This window comes from Centrocercus urophasianus, unplaced genomic scaffold, assembly GCF_019232065.1.
Source record: "Centrocercus urophasianus isolate 14NV4802_14NV808 unplaced genomic scaffold, USGS_Curo_1.0 seq_19, whole genome shotgun sequence".
Lineage (NCBI taxonomy): Eukaryota > Metazoa > Chordata > Aves > Galliformes > Phasianidae > Centrocercus > Centrocercus urophasianus.
The window spans coordinates 11,765,524-11,780,743 of record NW_024884744.1 but is presented as its reverse complement, the minus strand read 5'-3'; the positions used below and the strand labels follow the sequence as shown (position 1 = coordinate 11,780,743).

General features: G+C 36.3%; 1 long non-coding RNA gene across 2 annotated transcripts in view; it reads right to left on the bottom strand.

Moving 5' to 3' along the window:
- Positions 1–15,220, bottom strand: part of LOC122161555 — a 118,676-nt gene that overhangs the window by 32,509 nt on the left and 70,947 nt on the right. For both annotated transcript variants that reach the window (XR_006169206.1, XR_006169207.1), the window contains 3 exons: positions 5,920–6,070; positions 3,769–3,858; positions 293–443 (listed from right to left, as the gene is read on the bottom strand). This is a non-coding gene — a long non-coding RNA (uncharacterized LOC122161555). The remainder of the gene's footprint in view (positions 1–292; positions 444–3,768; positions 3,859–5,919; positions 6,071–15,220) is intronic.

Sequence of the window (15,220 nt, the reverse complement as noted above, 5' to 3'; positions counted from 1 at the left end):
AAGATTGAACACAAATTATGCTGAAAGCCACCCTGTATGAGCCCCTATCAGTTATGGGGAGAATCAAGACAAGGCAAAAAAGGTGATGAAGTAAAATGAGTAATGGTAATGAAGGCTTTGTGGTTCAGAGACTCAGTAGGCAAGGCGACTGTCAAGGTTGTGAGAGCAACTGGGGCTGCGTTCAGAGATTAAACGGAAGCTACAGGTTACAATTAAACCTAAAACTGAACAAAATCATGCTTCAGATGTAAGACAGACAATGGCTTGCACTGCTTTGAATGTGGGTACTCACAGTTTTTGCTGAAGAGGTGAGACAAGCAGCTGAGCAGAGGACAGCAACCCACACATTCTCAGCTTGACGCAATACTCTGATTGTTGGGTTTTCAAGCCTGAGTTTGGATTGCATTGCAGTCAAGGAAGCTAGTGCGTGCCTTCACATGAATCTGTTGAGCAGAACAGAAATGGGCATAATCACAGTCTTGATATCCTGTGTTTCAAGCACTGAAAATAGGGATACCAGGCCTGTAGTTACAAGGTTTTGAACAGCTAAACACTATTTCACAGGTTTTTTTTTCCTGTCCAAAGTGAGTTTTTATAGTTTAGCCATTCATGTAATGAAACATGAATTTTACATGCCATGCCAATGTTAACAGACTGTTAACTATATCAGCAATGATGAAACTTCTATAATATTAACCTTTTAAAAAATAAAACTGTAATAATGATGTGGTTTCCATTAGACCTTTCAGATCACTTACAAATTATCTGGATCTCCTACTGTTTATTTGTTTTTACTTTAGATTGTTGCCCCAAGCATTTAAATAATTATAATAAAATAATAATAGAATTAAGATTAGATAAATTAAGTGGAAATGAAATTGAATACATTTTCCATGACAGCTGGCAAGTCCCATTCTGTGACTGCTCAGAAACAAAACTGGAATTTTTATGACAGTAAACAATAAGGCGATCGTGTACAGGATGTAACTCAATGCTCAAGAGGAGCAGTGTGCAAGTGACACATCAACAAAAACAAACTTGTTTCATTTATGAACTGTTAATTACCATAACTTACATAATCATGGACATCTGTTCTCCCTTTCTCATACATGTACATATATGCAGATAATTACCACTACCTATTGGACAGAAGAGCAAGTAACACAGCATAGTGATAGACAGGGTATAACACATAGGTGTATGTATCACCTTGAAGATTATTTTTTAAAGGATTTTCTTCAGCTGTACTGTAGAGGATTACCTTTAAATAGCTGCATTGCTCTAAGAGAAACAGCCATTGGTCTATTGCATTATTCAGTTAAAAGAGAAATGCAACTGATGCACAAATTACTACTGTTAGCACACTGTTGGTTTTTTGCTTGTTTTCTTTTTTTTTCCTGTTGAGACTTAGGGATGATTTTTGTCCCTATGAAACATTACCTGACTTTCCATTAATTATCTTACTGGAACTTTAAGGCAAAAGACAAGAAAATTAAGTTATATTTCATAGAATTCATTAGCTTGAATTTCACACCGTTTCAGTGTTTAACTTTCTGTCTAGAGACTTACAGTCACACATCTTGTATATACAAATTAAGGATTTTCTAAGAACGTAGATCTATTTGAAGTAACATTTTATATTAAAGAGAAAATTCAAATACCCACATCAATAATTAACATTCTTTATATTGACAAAACATTTTTTACCATGTGATTAATAAAGAGCAAAATACGCCTTTAAGAAACATTTTTGAAAGTTTTAACATCCTCAAAGTCTACTGATATTTTTCAGTAACGTTATGCTGTTAACTTAAAAAGGAATATGAAATTGTACATAGGAAATGAATTCAAGATTTCATCTTAACTAGCTGACAACACTGACATTATTTGCATTTCTGTTACTTGCTGCTGTCTGGCAAGTGAAAAAAAAAACACAAAAAACTGCAAATCTCTGGATTGAATAACTAAACCTGCAGGTACTGAGTTACTGCTCCCACTGTTGAAAAGGAGATTTCATTAAAACAATGTGTGTGAGTCTTTGCTTAGCGGAATTCTTGCATCTGGCAGAATTGCTGCTCCACATTCAGTCACATCTAAAAAGCCTATTAAGGATACAACATTGTGGTTTGGATGTTTACATGTTGACTGTATTTTCCTGTATTTCATCCTTTGGTCAGTGTGCTAGGATTGTCCCATCAGCTGGGAGGAGCTGGGGAGACGAGATGAACAAAGCTGACCTCACTGAAAGAAGGAGGAACTGTTTCCACATTGTCAAAACTGTACTGGGACAAATTGGTGTTCTTTTCATTTATCAGTGCTAGTATTGTTCTGAAGTTGCCTTTGTATGTGTTTGAATTTCCTGAATCTACAGGATCTTACCAGAAACATAAGTGGTAGATAACATGCGTGCACTACTGAATTTTTAGGTAAAATAGTGCATAAATTTCATGCAGAAAAAGGCAAAATTTTAGCAGTCATACTTGGTGACTTTCTACAGCATGTTTTCAACAATGACTTCTCTGATTTTTTCAGCTTAAATTTTAATTTCTTGAAAAATGCAAACTTAGATTGAGAAAACTCAGCTCCAAGACTGTTATTAATTGGTGAAGTGTTCCACTTTGAAAAATGCCTCTACAAGATTTGGAGAAAAATTATTTGCCAATTATAATTCTTCAGTATATTCATAAAAACTTACAAATTTCTTTAATTTTAGAATCATAGAATCATAGAATCACCAAGGTTGGAAAAGACCTAAAAGATCATCCAGTCCAACCGTTCACCTATTACCAATAGCTCCCAATAAACCATGTCTCTCATCACAACATCCAGTCTTTATGTGCTTTCAAGTATGTAAAGCAAAAAGCTCTTATCTGGGACAAACAAACCAGAGTGTTTCCCATCTATGCAACAATATATTTAATTATTTAAATAATTTTAGCTTATCTGCAAATATTCTTTATACATATGTACGCTCAACATTTCAATTTGATAATGAAGGTCCAACTGAAGCTTTGTATTCCTAAGATGCTGTTGATTCCACAAAACATGCATTGTAGGTTAGGCAATAGTTTGAAAATATTAAAGCTGGATTACTTTTTCCAATTGCTTTTTGAAATAATAATTCTGAACCTGTTAGCCTAGCTTCTTTCAATCAAATTATAAATTCTTGTACTTCCAAGGTGTTCAGCCCTCACTCTTCTCTGCATACATCCAAGGAATGGAGCTCTATGATCTTCCCTTTCCAAATGCAAGCCCAGTGTAAACTCCAGATCCATCTTTATACCCAAACAAGGTACAGACCATAAAAACTCTACATTTCATTGCTACTCAGTCTTTTATTCTGTGATTGACATTGCCCAGTACCAGATATTACAAAGGAAAAAACTCCCAAACCTACACTTTGTTATAAACTACTGGACTTTTCTTCCCTATTAGCCAGTTTAGCAAATTAATCTGTGTCCTGAGATCTGAAAATTTTGTCGGGTTTTCCTTTTCCTCTGTAACATGTATCTGTTTTCAATCTCTGGTGTAATAATTCAGTAACGTACTCATTTGAATCCTGTGAAACTATTTACATACTGTACTTCTGTTGTATTTCTTTAGAGAGAAGAAAACTCAAAGGACTACGACTCAGAAAGTCAAATCATCAGTCTACAGTCTCACTGTGCCTACAGAATTAAGGGACAAATTCTCTGCTGTTAGATGCTGGTCCAGGAGGAGGCTGATGACAAAAGGGAAGGAGGGAATGATTGGAAAATAATGACATACTTTACCAGTGTCTCCTGAGGAACAGGCTCGTTGTTTTAAAACAGTAAATTGTTTCTGCCTTCACATCCAGCATCAAGAGTCTGGTATATGCTAGAAACAACAGACATTATTTGAGGCAATCTTGAAATCTCTAAGAGCCAAAGAAGATACACAGGCAAAATCCTGAAGCCTCTCTCTCTAACCCTGTCCCAGAAATTGAAAGTGTTTTAAACTAAGGGCTGGTAGAATAAGGAAAATAGAATATGTCTGGATATGAACTGATCTCTTTGACCTGATTAAAACTAATTCTCTGATATATCCTGTATGCTGCTCACTTTATACCCACAGAAATTCAAATTATTTCCAGGGAAATCAAAGCTGCTTTAGAGTAATAGATTTTTTTTTTTTTTTTTTTTTTTTTCTGAAAAAACTCATTCCAAGTAATATAGGTACTATGTATAAGGCATAGATGTATATGTATAAGGCATATGTATATGGCATAAGATCATGTATTTTAAAATGTAGTGCCTCCTATGAACATTCTTCTGAATTAAATGTTTTATCTTTTCCTTCAAAAATTGCCATATTTGAAAGAATTATTTTTTTCCTAGCACCTGCTTAATCTTTTGTTCTGTAGATGATTTCTCATTACCCAGGTGTCCTCTTATGGACACACAGAAAGATTGGGCTCAGTTTAAGTGTGAAATAATCCTGTTGCTTCTATCTGAGAATGAATGAGCCTGGGATTAGATCAGATAAAACACACTTGAGATAAAGTGCACAAGGTGGATTATATGCGAAAAGAGGATTTAGTGAAGAACATATCCACAACTTTTTGTTAACATAGAGAATGGTAGCTTTTGTAAGCAACATTTATGGAAACTCAACTGGAGGTTTAAAAGCTATGTCTTTTGTTGTACATTTCTCTGCATACATTTGCTTTGTAGTTGGTAGCTTTAACTTTGGAAGCCATGCTGGGCCTTGACTCATGCTCATTTTGTTTAATGAAAAGCTAAGGATGTACTTTTACTCACAGATTCTTGTTTTGTTTTCTTTGAAGTTTATTAAGCTATCCAGTAAGATGGGAGGTTCATTAGATTGTTATTATCATGGCCACAAATTAAGAATCAGTTCCCTGGGGAGTTATAAGCTTCAAGTGGATGTCAGAGCCATACTTATTACAATATTTACTTAATTAACAAGTTGCTGCTTCTTGTCATATAAAATACAAACATGAACTCTGCTGTCCATATTAGACATACACTCTCCACCTGCTGAATGTTTAACATCCACTCATCCCATTTAAGAATTCTTATAGAATATATAACTTTTTTTTCTTGTTACACGATCATTTTAAATGGTTAACCAAGAATATTTAAGAACAATAGTGCTTAATTCAAATATTATACGAAATCTGACATTAGTATTGATTTTGGTTCTATATGTCAGAATACTGGTAGTTTCCAATACCAATAAAAGCACTTCAAAATTAGCCAATTATGATTTGCCAAAGCACCTTGAGAGTCAACATGTGAGGGGTGTTTTGTCAAGTAGCTGGCTGGAGATCACTGGAGTTAAGAGTTCTCCTAAAAGCAGCTCAGAAGTAATGATAATGATCTGTAATAAAATCAGGCTTTTCAAGGCTGCAGCACACATCTTTTAAGAAAACTTGGGGAAATTCATATAAGATGTGTCACCGCAAATGTCTGGAAGTCACACTTCATCACTATATAGTTGAGTTTTTTCCACCTCTTTAGTGCTTTAATTGTACAATGCCGTAAATTTTAAAATGACCAAATCTTCCCGTTGAGTCTTTTGAAGACGTCAAGCCATGTAAAACAAAAATGTTATTTTCTTTTCTCAGATACAACTTCTGTGAACAGATATGACTATTAGGAGGATGTCAACACCACAGAACAATGTCTATATTTTTTTGAGAAACGCGTGCCTATTTTTACTTCAGAGGTTGCACTTGGCAGTACAGGTTATCATCTGTCAAAATTATCATTTATATGTTATCTACCATATGACTCATACCTTACTGAAGAACCTTCTTTTTTGTATCCTGTTTTTATATTTTACTGATTTACCTCTCACTCCACCAGTAACGTACTTTGGCAAGGTCCATTCTAGCAGCCCTTTTCCCTATAGAAAAATCCTTTAACTATTTACCTTCTGTGAATCTTGCTTTAGAAAGGCCCGCTGCTTTCCCCAGCTGTGGAAGGAACACAGGCTTCCTCTAGTGCCAGGTTCATTTTCTGGTTCTTCTATCCAAGTGAAAAGCCAACTTGATGAAGTAGTCACCTACCAACAGACAGGAGTTCTGAAATGAAAAACACTCTCGTTTTGAAAATGACGACACAAATCAAACCAACACCATTTTTGAGCCTGAATGAGACAAGATGATACTCATTTGCTTTGCTAAGCCCATATAAACCACTTTCAAGTAAAATATAAGATTTATGCTCAAGTGTAAAAGAAAGTGAAAAACCTGTTCAGATCCTTTCATAGTAAATATTAAAAAGTTTTCCTCTTAACTATGCTTGCTAAATAAAAAATCCAATGCTGAAGTTCTTGCTGTGTATTTTTATAAGTTTACAGTAACTAGCAAGGAATATTGAAAACTATTAAAAAAAAAAAAAAAAGTAATATTTAAAAAAAAACAGTAATAGCAGTGTCTGAAGATACTATGGCATCAGTATTTGAGATACCACTGAATCCCATCTTGGTCAGTGTAACTTTCAGGCCACCATGCATGATGCAGATACTCAGACAGCAACCCAGTCTTTGCATTTTGTAATCTTCCCTGTGCTTTAACTTGCGCTTTTAAAAATCTCATACTCTTTGAGAAGATGCATTTAATCTTCATTTCTTATTCAGTTCTGCAAGTCAAAGATTTCAAAATACTCACAAAAGTAATTTACAAAAAAATCTAAAAACTTAGTAATAATTTAAATATTTTTCAAGAGAAATAATTTGAAATGTTGAAATAAAGGTGTTAGCTTCCATCTTGGCATCTTACAATAATTAAAAGAAACAAAGAAACAAACACAAAACAATGTCATTCATCATATCAGTCATCAGGGGCTGCATCATAACTTTGCATAGGGCCAGACACTCGTGAAGTTATTTATAGTTATATAAATGTCATAAAGATATGACTCTTGCTCACTCAGAAGTGTCTGGAGTTTCTAAAATGTATTCCAATACTGGAAAATAAAACAATGTTTTCTATAATCCAGCAATAATGATTACAAATTAATAATGAAATTATTCTCTGGTGAATTTTATTCTTCTACTGTTCCTTGAAATAGATTTGTGATTAAAAATAATCCTCTGTAATTATATCCACAGAGCTGTTTAAGCTTTTTATCACCGCTAATGATAATATGGTCATGCTTTCTACAAAAAGTGTATTTCTCAACATGATGTGCTGTAAACAACATGTCTTTAGGCTATTTTTGACCTTTAACCAATGGGAAAGGTCTGTCTAGTTGATCTCATCTAACTACACAGCAGGTACAAGGAATTAAACCAATTTAGTTTGAGCCCTGGTACAATATCAAGTATCAGACAATGTTTTCCAAAAGGAAATGCTTAACAAGCTTGTAATCCTCTATTATATTTATCTATACAAAGAGGTTAAAAACAAAAACAAAGAAAAATAACAACAACAACAACAACAAAACTGCAAAAACAAACCCTGAGCTGTGTTCAGCAGAGTGGAATCCCAAGCAGAAATCCATGATATCATGTAGTTCACAAAAGTTGGCAAGGAGCACTGCTAAGAGCAAATTATAAATAAACAATCCACTCTGGACCTATACTGTGTCAGACTGCTTGTAAGGTAATAGAACAAAAGTAAAACACTGCATTTCTGGCACCAGCAGCCTCCAGATATTTGCCCGATTTTCAAAGTGAACTGTACTTTTCATTGGAAGAGCAGTGAAAGAGATTAATAATTAAAAAGAAACATTGAAAACAAAGCTTTAAAGAAAAAAAAAAAAAAGACACCCAAACATCAATTATGTTCTAAACAGCACACGTATAATTTAAAGAGGCAATTTTGCTTTCAGTATAGATACAGGTCCCAGTATCACCATTCTTGCTCTGCCTCCTTGCTGAGACAAAGCCTGATGTTTCTCCCAGGCAGCTACACTTCATGAAAAACCACAGAATTATGAAGGTTGGAAAAGACCTCTAAGATCATCTAGTCCAACCACCTACCTCCCACCAAATCTGCCCACTGTCCATGTGCCTCAGAACCATATCTCTATGGTTCTTGAACACCTCTAGGGATGGTAACTCCACCAACTCCCTGAGCAGCCTGTGCTAATGCACCACTTCTCTTTCTGAGAAGTATTTCCTAATACCCAACCTCCCATTCAGGAGCTGAAGTACATGCCCTTCATTTACCAAGCAGCATTAACAAGAAAATGTCTATTTTTGCACGAGATGCTGGAGGATATGGTGTCATCAGGTGAGGAATGGTTTTTCCTGAGATTTCATGAGAATAAACTGGTTACTTGTCAGAAATCTTACGATACAAGGGGATAAGTTACGAGTTAATTTGATCCAGAGCAGTCATGCAGTTCAGGGTGCAGTTTTGTCTTCCAAGACCAAAGTTTGCAGACACCGTAGATTCTTTGCCTGGTGCAATGCGGGATGACCACTGACCCCCGTAAGCACCCAGGCTTTATCAAGCAGAAGCAAAAGGATGCTGATGCTGTATCATTGCTGGTTACTCTGGAATATACATATGTAATGGGGTATGGAGTTCAGTAACACTGCTTTTGTTACAGTGATGCTCATATAGGCAAAAAATGAAGTAAATACTGCTTTTTGCAGTTTTGGCCAGTTTTACTCATCAAAAACAACTCCTGAAAATTTTCCCTCTCATCTCTGACCATTTCCTGCTTCTGAAATTTTCACTGGGTAAAAATTGGTCTTGGGGCAACCTAAACATTGTTTTGAAACTTGTTTTTTTTTTTTTTCTTCTTCTTTTTTTTAACCCAATAGTATCATTATTTATTAGCATACTTCTTTCAAGAATATTCAAATGCTTAAAACTGAAAATTGAGCATAATGCAAGCCACTATAGAACAGATGCCAAGCTTGAAGTGCTCTTAGGAATACATATACCACATTTTAATTTCAACTCGTATTATTATACTAACTAGTCACAAAATGGCTTCCTATTTATGCAATATGTTATCTGTAATGTCACTTAAATTGAATAGATGAGTGCATTCTAATAATGTATGTTTACTTCATGAACTTGTAGGCAATTACATTGTAATTATGTCTTTTGTAGGTCCTTTTTTTTGCTGACACATAGTGCACCAGTGCATTTTAAGTGTAATTGCAGTTCTCCCTACCATTTAGGAAAGCTGAACATTGTTAAAGGTTTGTAAATTACCTACTCTTAGACCATAGGCAAGTAGGCAAATTAAATGGCAGTCAGTAATATTATAATGTAAATTGGTGCCAAGCATAATCCAAGGTAGGAGCATTTTTGCAGAACAATGCTTATATTGCACCTCAAAAACCACAACAGAAAAAGCAGACGTTCCCTAACCTGCCAAAGTGCATGTTTCTAATACCTGAAAAACACATGCAGCATACAGCCTAAATGACCATTAACTAACTACATAAAGAAGTGAACGTGTTTTTTACTTTTACATGCACATAGTCTGCCCAACTGGGTCATACAGTCATACAGAAGGGAAAGGTATGCCCAAATGCCAGTATGTCTGAATGTCATTCCCGCTTCTTGGGAAAATGATGTTTCACCAGAGAAAGAAGAAAATACTTTCCCAGCAGCCTGCAATGTCTTGGAGGGAGGGATGAAGACAGACCATTCTCAGGATGAAATCTGTATCATCCCTATTCCCTTCTTGCAAGATCTTGTACTCACTTTGAAGAAGGAAGGAAGAAACAAGCCTCTTTGACCGTGCTAATTCCTCACTTTTTCCTTGAATAAAGGCATGAGCCTTGTGAGGACTCGCAATAGCATGGCACAGAAGGACAATTGTGTGTTCTTCTCATGGTTTTAGCTTCTCAGCAAATCCACAGACTAGATCCCCACATAATCTTGAGGCCCCAAGCTCCATGCAGCAGAAGAAACCCTGAAAGCCTTAAGAAGAGAGAGGAATCCCTATCCTTACTTCAGCAGAGCAGTGACCTGTATCCCAAAGGGAACTTGAAGAGCACAGGTAAAAAGAAAACCATCTCTCAGCATCAGCATGAGGTCATATCTTCTACAACTGGGCGCCATCTGATTGGGGCACAAAATTTTAATATGAAGTTAACATATTTCAGCCTGGTGCTTTAAACCTATTCTCTGTGTGCTTTATCATTATTCACCTCACTATGTGGATCACAAAATTGCATTTTATTTATTTTTTATCCCCTTCTTGCGTAAAACAGGCGTTTCAAAGCAGAGAAAAAATTATTTGTCCAACTTTTGCAATGATTCATGACACAGTTATAAAAATACTAATTTAACTAAAATTATTGGTTATAATGGTATTGTTTTAGAGAACAGAAATTTGAAGAGTTGGCAGTGTATTTACAATAGGAACTTGAACCATCACATGCATGGACATGTCAGTATAGAATTTTTTTAAAGTGGATTTATGTCACCGTATGGGGCTTAAGGGGATAGTGATTATTATACACTGAGAAATGTGCATTTAGCTTATAAAACCAATGTCCCACAGAGGTGACCACTCTAGAAAGACCAGCAACATCACTTAAGTAAATTAATTTTGAAGTACTGTCCTGTCACTTCATGCCTCTAGGCCAATCACTCACTGGTGGAGACATCCTAGTTTTGGATTAAACCAGCTCAACCATGCAGACTGTAGCCACTGCATGGGAATGAGCATCTGGGATTGACAGCTCACAGATCTTGGCAATAGAGGCCACAAGTCCAACGATATAATTTTTATTTAGAGTAAAATTCTAGTGGCATTTTGGTAGAATTCAATCTTCAGTAAATATTTATCAGAATAAACCCAGGAGGCCTGATGCTGAACTCACTTGTTTTCCTTGCAACTTGGAAGTAGCAACAGAATTATATCAAAGCAATTCAGAATAATACCCCTATGGCTGGATGCAAACATGGGTATGGAGAGATGGAAACAATCATGTTCACAGGCCCAGCAAACACATAGTAAGCTGTCTCTCATTTTATATCAGGAATATCAGAATTTAAAGTTCAGAAATATCAGGAATTTAAAGTTCCTCTTTCTATTGGTGTTTCTAACTGGAAGTGAGAGCTGCAAAACATATAGCATAAAACAAAACCACTGAATGGCTGATAGCCAATTCCCCATGATTAGCTTGCTCAGAAGGAAAGGGACAGAGAAATGGCACAACATAGGCACAAAGATATTAATTATGCCTAGTCTTACAAGGAAAACTACACAGAATTCACTCACCTACATATCTTTAGCTTTGTGCACCTCTTCTCTTTTTGGTTTTCTTAACGCATGTTGAGCAGGCTGAAGTTGAGGGCTCCTTACTGCAGCCTTACTAGGAGCTTTCTGTTACTGTGCTGACAGTGACTCAGCCGGCCCCAGCATCATCTCCAGCAACTCTCATTTGTCTGGAATACACCTACTAGTGCTATAATTTAAAGAAATCAATTGCAGTTTGAAGTCTGACAATTTGCATAGGCACAGTAATAATCTCATACTCACAGGCCTTCTCCTGTACCACTTTTGTTGTCACCTTTTTACATTAAACACAAAAGGGTTTTCAGTAAACATCAGTGCTAAGTGCTGTTCCATTTAAATGGACATAAATTATTCAACTACTGCAATTATTGCAAAAATGTAACTTTTAATTTGAGGAGCAAAAAACTCCCTTAATTGCTGCATTCAGTAACTATTCTTTTATACTCACAATGGACTTAGAAGAGCACAGCAAAGAAGTGAGGAATCCTGTTGCCAAACACAGCCCCTAAATTACTGGCACGTCCATGAAGCTTTCTACTTTAATGCACTTAGGAGGAATAGCTCATCACTAATGATTTGGAAATACAGACCACATAGATCCTTGATTCAAAGCTGAACAGCTTTAAAATCATATCATGCTTCCTCTCCCCCACCCCCCCAAGACACATACAGATGTAAAAAAACCCCAGTATTAATAACACCAAAATACCATACGAAGTACAACGGTTTCTCTACAAACTCTATCACCTGTTTATTTCTCACCCTTAGTACTAACACTAAATTGGGGCTCATGAATTATTCATGAGGGGCCCTTTAATGGGATCATTTTTTCTGGCTAGCACTGACACTAATGCTAAGAAAAATCTCTTGACATTAATCTTGGGTTGAAGAAAGCCCCAAACACCTAGTTTTCTTCTGAATGTTCCCCTTCCTCCTATTTAACACATTGCAGAAACCAGCAATTCTGCGTCTCTGTTATGCATGAGTGTGGGCATGGGCGGCTAAAAGGGAAGATACAAGGCTGGAAAGGGAATTTATTGCATTAGGATTTTCACTTTGGGGACTCTGATCCAGCTCATGTTAAATTTAAATTGAAGTTCCCCATTGCCAGTCCTGGATAGAAGAATCAGGTCCCAGAGCCTTGCTTTTTTTTGCACATGCGCCCAACCTCTATGAAGGAAATGGGAATATCTGCTTGAAAAAGACAAGCAAGATATGAATCTGTAACTACATTATTTTAGATAAACCATCTAGAATTGATTAAAGCCTTTTTTTCCCCATTATTTTATAGCTATTCTGATGATTAAGTGATTCAGGGTGTTTTCCAGGGCTGATTACAAGTGTAATGGGCTCTGGTCTTGCAATTGCATATATGACCATTGACAGAGGCAAAAGAAGCCAAAAGTAGGTACTGGCAGAAGATTCCTGCAAAATGTTATCCAAATTACATCCCTTTGCCAAAAGAAAAATCTCTTTAAGGTCTTTTGATATATGAAAAAGAAGCTTTGTTAGAGAATTGTGAAACACAGTCTAAACAACAGCTTGTTAGCTAGGACCGTATGATAAGATATCCACCTCCTCTCCTTATAAGCTCCTTTGGTCACACTGATAAAACTACCAACTTTCCTTTTTTTTTTTTTTTTTTTTTAAATAAAATACCTAAACAGCAATATATTTATTTTTCCAGCTGTAGCTTTTTGACATCTATAATGGTTTTGTGTCTAAATCTGACAACATTTGTAACAAACTGGTGACTGTTACTGCTGGAATGTGTCCTGGAGGCTTTTTCTGTCGGAGGAGATGACAGTAACTTTTCCCATGCAGATTAAGCTGGTGTTTACAGATTTGCCCTGGGTGTGCATTTTTATCCAGCTGTGATCAAGTAACACTGCCTGATGAGTGCCAGACAGATCTCCTGATATGAAGGGCTTACATGCCCATCACTTCTGCACAGAACATGGTTCTTAACCTGGACACTACGGCAAAGATCAGTTATTATCTGATTTTTATTTTGCCTTTATTTGTATATACCAAGGCACTCACATGAGAACGTGAAAAGCTTAAATGCTTAAAAACCATCCTGTCAACACAAAATAACACAACATGGATTTAAAGTATTTTTGATCAAACTCTCAGTTCCCAACACTGAGTTCTAACTGAGGATTTCAACACAAAAAGAATTAAAAAATAGGGTGGATATTTTCCCAAATTAGAATTTTTATTTTTATTTTTTATTCTTCCCCTGTTGAGTAACTTTGCCTTGCACGATGCACATATGAATCAGTGATATGGCAAATTACAGCCTCAGCAGCATATAACCTTTTAGCAGTCAACGAAAGTGTGAGGTCAAGAGGTTGTCTGCCTTTGTGGGCAATACACATTACACTGCTATACACATTACAGTGATACTTTGAGAAGTGCAAGGGGTTGCACATTGCTTTCTCAGATCTCCTGGCTGTTCAGTCTGGAAAAGAAGCAGCTCAGTTTCTTAACATCTGATTTCCTGTTTGGAAGTTTGAATGGATAAGAGGAAAAAAAATACTCAATTCTTTGAATCTGAATTTAAAAGGTATTCCTAAAAATTAGCAACATTAGCATTGCTTGAAATATTGGCAACTTATTTCACAATCACTTTATGATTTCAAGCTGATACTAAAAATACATGAATATGCCAAAATAACACTCATAAAAGTAGTGTTTAACTTCGGGGACCAGATAAGCTCTTTTATCAGGATTTTTGCTGCCTTCAGAACAAGTCATCCATATTTATTTTGGTGCATATGCAGACAGTACTTCTCATTTCACTTCAAAATCCAATACAACTCATACACCTTTCCTGCTCTTGTTCTAAATCTTGCACAGGCAAGTACTAAGAAACCAATCCTCCACCCTAGGCAACAGCCAGCTCTGTCATCTAATGGGTCTTACAAATTGTCTTACAAAGACAAAATGTCTTACAAATTGTCTTACAAAGACAACTTCTTCCAAAAGCCAATGGTTAGAATGTACTCAATGGAAAAGAGCAATCTATCGATCCAGCCATCCACCAACCTGTGTATATTTCAATAGTTTCTACCAACAGCTGGTGTAAATCATTTCAATACTGGCTGTACTTGAAGTTATATTTGTGCTTATGGCACAAATATAGCTGCAGAAACCAGTGGAAAAACTGATTCAAGAGTCTGCATATAGCCAGCATTGTCTAGAGAATATTTTTGTTCCTTTCTAACTGCATTTATCAAAGCGTGAACTGGCGAGCTCAGGGAAGCACTGAGTTACACAAAACCTTCCACCTCTGGGCCACAGGTTCAAATGTGGACAGGTCATTGGTGACTGAAAGTCATTGCCATCTGATGGCTGTCTGGTGACTTAAACAGAACATGGTTAGTGGGCTTATCCAGATTCACTGGGCACATGCCCATATCGCAGAACACACCACTACAATTTGTTCTCTTCTTGGCAGCTGTAGCTGAGAAACCAAGGAATAAATGGGCATATCTCCTCCTCCCCCAAACCATCATTTTCATTCAACTGGCAGGGTATTACAAAGGAACTTGCACTTGGAATCAGCAAGCACAGGGAATACACAGCCGTTTTACTCACTGTAGAATTCATAAATTACAATATATAAGCAGTAATCCATGCCAGTTGCAAATTGCTCTTTGTTCCTCTGCTGTGATGAGCATGGAACAAGCAGTGCACAGGTATAGCAGAGGTTTCTTCGTGGTGTTTGCACACATGCTGTAGGGTGTGTTTAAAGATACAGCCCCAGAAATCAGTTGAAGCCTTCTTCAGTCACCAGCTAAAGCTGAGTATACATTACACATTTTACATTTTACCTAGATGGAGTTCCTTATGTATGTTTTTATAGAAAGGACTCTATCGGTATATAAAGAATCTCACTGGCTGACAATAATTTGGCTACTCCATAAAACTACAAACTAAGTTATTGCATTTTTAAAGGAAATATTATTTTTAATGAATCATCTAGCAATTAACTCATGGAAAGC